Raw genomic sequence first — 6887 nt, forward strand, 5'->3', positions numbered from 1 at the left:
TCGATTAAGGTCCATACCTTATTATCGTACATGGATTGCATTTCAGACTTCATGGCATTTAGCCATTTCTTAGAATTTAGTCCCACTATGGCTTCTTGGTAGGTGGTTAGTTCATTGTGTTCAATGAGCAACACATCACGACATTCATTAATTAAAAATCCATATCTCTGAGGATGATGCCGTGTCCTCTCAGACCTTCGTGGGCCTTGTGGATGCACAAAACCTTTAAGTTGTGTCATGTACACTTCCTCAAGTAGACGTCCATTAAGGAATGCTATTTTAACATCCATTTGCCAGGTTACCCCACAAAAAGGCACTTGGTGGATTTGGGTGTTAACTTATCTGAGGCTTGTTTCTTAACATAAACCTCACTTTCCCAAATCTTGAGAAAAGACAAACTAGGTTTCTTCCTAATCCATACCTTATATGGTGTCTTCTCAATTGCCTTAGATGGAACATGGTTCAGTATGAACACAGCTGTTTCTAGTGCATGGCCCCAAAAGGATGGTGGAAGATCTACTTGACTTATCATAGATCAAACCATATCTAATAGTGTCTGATTTCTCCATTCAGAAACACCATTCCATTGTGGTGTTGCTGGAGGAGTTAATTATGAGACTATCCCACAACTCCTGAGATGATCAATGAATTCTTGGCTCAAATATTCACCTCCTCGATCAGATAAAAGTGTTTTAATAGTCTTGCCAAGTTGGTTTTGTACTTCATTTTGGAATATTTTGAACATTTCAAAAGATTCATATTTGTGTTTCATTAGGTAGATATATCCATATCTACTATTGTCATCAATAAAGGTAATAAAGTACAGATAACCCCCTCTAGTAGTTGTGCTCATTGGTCTACATACATCTGTATGTACGAGTCCCAGTAAATCATTAGCCCTCTCACCATGCCCAGTAAAATGTGCTTTCGTTATCTTTCCTAATAAACAAGATTTGCAAGTGTCATAAGATTCAAAATCAAATGAGTTGAGAAGTCCATCTTGATGGAGCTTATAAATACGTTTCTCATTTATATAGCCGAGATGACGGTGCCATAGGTAGGTTAGATTCAAATCGTTCGATCTGATCCTTTTGGCAGTTACATTATAGATGTCTTCATTACTAGGATGTTTCAGATTTAAAAGATAATAACCAAAATGCAAATCACCATTAGCATAAAAAATGTCATTTCGATAAATAGAACATTTACCATTCCTAGCAATAGAGGTAAAACCTTCCTTATCTAAATAAGAAAGAGAAACAATGTTACTACTCAAAGCAGGAACATAATAGCAATTGTTCAAAACTAACAAAAGCCCATTAGGCAAAAGTAATTCATAAGTGCTTACGGCTAAAGCAGCAACTCTTGCTCTATTTCTAACTCGTAGGTCCATTTCGCCCTTCATCAACTTTCTGCTATTTCTGAGACTCTGCATATTTGTACAAATGTGAGAACCACATGCAGTATCTAATACCCATACAAAAGAAGTAGAAAGGTGAATGTCTATAACATAAATACCTGAAGGAGTAGCCCCGCTATCCTTCTTCTTTTTCAGATCTTCTAAGTAGAGCTTGCAGTTCCTCTTCCAATGACCCGGTTCATTGCAAAAGAAGCAAATTTCTTCCTTTGGAGGCTTTGCCTTCTTGGCTGAAGGCTTGGTTTCGGGCTTGTTCAACTCTTTGATCTTACCATCTGAGCCTTTACCCTTTCCCTTGCCCTTGCCTTTGCCTTTCTTTTTCATTTCCTTTCTGAACCATCAAAATAGTGCTAGGCTTTTTCTTAATGTTTTTGCTCAGCAGTTTTAAGCACCCCATGCAGTTCAGAAATGGATTTTTCCATGTCATTCATGTTATAATTCATAACAAACTGGTCATAACTTTCCAGGAGTAAGTTCAAGATCAAATCTGTAGCTAACTCCTGGCTTAAGGGAAATCCAAGCCTCTCAAGGTGATCAATATAGCTCTTCATCTTTAAAACATGAGTGCTAACTGATGCACCCTCAGCCATCTTGCAGGAGTGTAAGGCCTTTATGATCTCATACCTCTCTTGCCTTACCTGTTGCTGGAACATTTCCTTAAGATGTACAATCATCTCATAAGCCTCTATGTGTTCTAAATCTCTTTGAAGTTTTGGGACCATGGTAGCTAGCATTACGCATCCTACATCCACCGAGTCATTGGTGTACTTTTTGTAAGCTTCCCTTTGAGCTCTTGGAACATTGGCCACAGGCTCCTCAGGAATGCGTTCATCTAGGACATAAGCCTTTCTTTCCTACTTGAGAACAATTTCAAGTTCCTGAACTAGTCAAGAAAGTTTGTCCTATTAAGTTTGTCCTTCTCAAGGACTGATCGCAACGATAGTGTAGCAGTGTTACTAGTCGACATGATTCTATAATAAAATACACAAAGTTAATTTTATATCTCCCATTAAAACTAACAACCCTCAAATTTGATTAGTGGGCTAAGACCCATATTTTACTTAAATTTAAGTCCGCTTTGACAGGACGATTAAAATTAAGTTATTTAGGTAGGTAACTCATTTACCAATTACATCATATGTAACTCTTAGATCTTTATGGGATTCAATCATCATATGATTCAGTATGTTCAATCCCATCTAATGCCTTGAGATCCAAAGCTGTTTTGATAATCTCAATTAAGTCAGACAATATTGAATCTTTGTGAGTAGCACCATTACTCATGCTTATCTCACCAAGATAACCTAAATGTATCCACTTTAGTAGATCCACATTGGAGTGATCTAGATTTTGACAAGTATTCATTAATTGACAGCATTGTGACTCAGGTTTTTAATTAGAAGGTTTGATTTATTAATTTAATAATTGTGTAAAGTGAAAGCAGTTGTATCTCATACAAAATCATGCATATTATGATCTAATCAAAAGCATAATTAAACGTGACACAATATGACTCACTTAACCTATATCCATCCCAAGCTAATGAGAGGACCTCTCTAAGAAAATAAATTACATCAAGAAACCTCATTGATACATATGAGAGGATTGAGATGAGAAGAGAATGTATATTCAGAGTTTATAAAGAGAGGCACGACACGCAGGTATTTAAAATTTACAACCCTTGTAAAACTAAAGCCTCACCATACCTAAACAACTTCAAGGAAAAGAAAACACAACAAATAAACAATTCATATATAATGAAAGGCTATAAATTGTGAATTAGGTTGCACTACACAGAGTTAGCCACGGTGGTCCAGCTAGCCAGTTAGTGGGCGGGGTCAGGGGCAGCGTCCCCCGGAGCTTTCGAAAAGCTTATTCTCTTTGAATGAGTTGCTATCTCAGACTTTTTGGATTCATCAATCATATTGATAATCCAGCCTAAACCATATGAGAATGTGAATGAACAATAATGACATTGAGAATGCACATCATATGGACAAACACTAGTCATATTGAGAATGCACATCATATAGCTAAATATTAATCATTTTAATTTATTTAAATTCATATAAATTTGAATATATATATATATATATATAAAATGAGTTTATATGTTTCAAAAACATCACATGAGAAACATATATATAGATTTCAAAAATATCACATATAAATTTTGAAAATCTTAAAGCAACGTTCATCCAAAGAAGTTCATCACATGAAGATTTAAGAGCATAATCAACCAAAACCCAACTTAAATGAAAATTCAACCTGGCTCTGATACCATTGTTGGATAGAGAGGCGTAGCGGAAGATTAAAATTTTAAAATCCCTATCTTGATATGGACTAAACGAACTTGTTTAAGTCATGGTGGATAAAAGAGTCACCTTTTTAATTCTTTGAAGTTAGTGCACGTTCTTTTCAAAAGTTTGGATCTCAGGAGTTGACAATGAAGATCTGCTCCCTCTACCGGTATCCACACGAACAGCTCTCTAACTCGAACAGCATGCTAGCGCTCTCAACGTTTGTTCCTCTTTGAACATTAATTTTCTTTTCTATAAGGTGTTTTGTGGCTCTCAAAGTGTTTTTACCATAAGAACTTTTCTAAGTCTCTCATCCGTCATAAAGGATGTCCCTATCTATATATAATATATAGATAAGGGTTTTCATCTTCCACATAAAAGCCCACAAAAATTTAATTAATCCATAATATCATATCTAATTTAAATTTTTCTTATAAATTCAAATTATAAAACTGACATAATATTCTCTCATATCATGTTAGTTAATAAATTTAATCTATCATATAAAATTAAATTTAAAACTAACATAACATAACATAATATAATATAATATAATATATATATATATAATTATATTTTAAATTTTACATTTCATATAAATATATAATAAATATTTATATATATATATAAAATTCATTCACCCTATATTACATTCATTGAATCTAGACATATTCAATGAACTTGGACATTATAGCTTGAGTTGGGCTATTCTTGTGTGCGACCCTTAGGCCCATATGAAATTGGCAATAGGCTAATTATGCTATTAGCCCACAAATCACAAGTGGCATCTAGTAAGACATTGCATCTACCCAATTCACATAGGGATCGATGATCCGATGTCACCTATCATGCAATCATATCACATCCTTTTTGTCACAAGATATTTTAGTCAAGCATAAGACATGGAATTGTCATTCTCCTTTACCTGACCGTTATTTCCTTGATCTCTTAGTAGACTGACAGTAGCAATGGAAAAACTCTTTCCATTATAGTATGGCCATATATTTTCTCAATCTTACTCATAGAGGGGCCCAATAATATCTCACTTAATGTGAGGAACAAATTCCATCTTGACTACTCATATTCCTCTGCATGAATATTACTAAACTCAATTATAGCCTTTATAATCACCTGGTCAAAGGTGACTTTTGACTAGGTCAAAGTTCAATGGTCATCATGTAGGAATCCATGATGATCTCAGGTCAAAGGGCTTAGCGTTATAGTTACATATGAGATAAGCTTATGACTTGTACCATGCAGCTTTCTCATAACGGGTCAGTCCAGTACCTTGTACTCTTTCAAGCGCTTATGACTTTAATTTATACCTTTATAATTAATCAAAGTCATACTAGTCTTGTTTCATCTATGATCCCTCAAATATGATCGACCAGGGACATTTAGAACAATCACTATAGTTTGTCCAAGGATACAGTTATCATATTGAACATGTAATTGTTATGATAACAAAAGAGAAATTATTAAATAAAAATGTGCATAGTACAATGATTGGCCCTAGGGCACAATTTCCAACATTTGCATTGTCCCAGGAGGAGGCAGGTACATCTTCAAATTTAATTAAAGATAAAATCTCTCTGCACAATTGTGATATAGATGCTTTGTTTGATTCGAGAGCTACCCATTCTTGCATTTCTGATGATTGTGTGTTGAAGTTGAAATTGTCTGTGCATACTCTACCATATGTGATTAATGTGTCTACTCCAGTGGGAATTTCTATAAGAACTGACTATGCTTGTCTGGGTGTTGATTTGAGATTTGAGAATAGATCAACTACCATCGATTTGATTTGTTTACCTACGATTGGGATTGATGTAGTGGTTGGTATAGGCTGGTTGTCGGCAAAAAAACAATGCAATACTAGATTGTGCAAGAAAGATAATATCCTTGCCAGTGTATACTGCAGCTACAGTGAAACCAAGTTAGTCAAGATTCTTACCTGTGATGCAAGAGAAAAGTGCATTCAACAGGGTTGTCAGGTATATATGGTGTTCTTTTCCGTTCATGTAGTTTATGATGGAGGAGTTGAGAGAATAGGGGCGGTGAATGTGTTTCTCGAAGTATTCTCAAAAGAATTGTCTGGATAGCTGCCTAAGGAAGAGGTGGAATTTTCTATTGACCTTGTGCCTGAAATAGAACCCATATCAAAAGCTCCGTATCAGATGTCTCCATTCGAGTTGGCAAAGCTAAAGGAACAACTTGAGGAACTGTTAGACATAGGTTTCATAAGACCAAGTGTGTCTCTGTGAGGACCACCAGTATTGTTTGTAAAGAAGAAGGATGGTAGTATGAGACTATGCATTGACTATAGATAGTTGAACAAGGTGACAGTTAAGAACAAGTATCCATTGCCCAGAATTGATGACTTTCTAGATCAGCTGGTTGGGGCTGTGATGTTTTCTAAGATTGACCTTCAATCAGGCTATCATCAGCTGTGAGACAGGATTGAGGATGTAATAAAGACTGCCTTTCACACTAGATATGGTCACTATGGGTTTCTAGTGATGCCATTTGGATTAACAAATGGCCTAGCGATGTTTATGGACTACATGAATAGAATCTTCCATCTTTATCTGGATAAATTCATAGTAGTATTCATTGATGATATTTTGATATGGTCATGTGGTGTCTGTAGAAGGGATTGTCGTGGATCCACATAAGGTGAATGCTGTTTTGAAATGGAAACCTCCTACCTCAATGACAAAGATAAGAAACATCTTGGGATTAGCAAGCTACTATCGATGATTCCTTTAGGGATTCTTATAGATTGTGTCTCCATTGACTAAGTTGACTCGAAAGGATCAGCCATATGTGTAGACCAACAAATGTGAATCAGCATTTTAAGAGTTGAAGAGGAAATTGACATCTGCTCTAGTACTAGTTATTCCTAATCCTCGATTACCATATGTGGCTTATATGGATGCATTACTGAAAGGTTTAGGGTGTGTTTTAGTACAAGATGAGTGAGCTGTTGCTTATGCCTTAAGACAATTGTGACCACATAAGGAGAATTACTTGACTCATGATTTGGAGCTAGCAGTAGTAGTTTCTTCCTTAAAAATTTGGCGACACTATCTTTATAGGTTTGTGTTTAAAGTATTAAGTGATCACAAGAGTTTGACGTACTTAGTGGATCAGAAGGAACTAAATATGAG

This window comes from Prosopis cineraria, unplaced genomic scaffold, assembly GCF_029017545.1.
Source record: "Prosopis cineraria cultivar Desert tree isolate PC_DT_omini unplaced genomic scaffold, ASM2901754v1 PC1, whole genome shotgun sequence".
NCBI lineage: Eukaryota > Viridiplantae > Streptophyta > Magnoliopsida > Fabales > Fabaceae > Prosopis > Prosopis cineraria.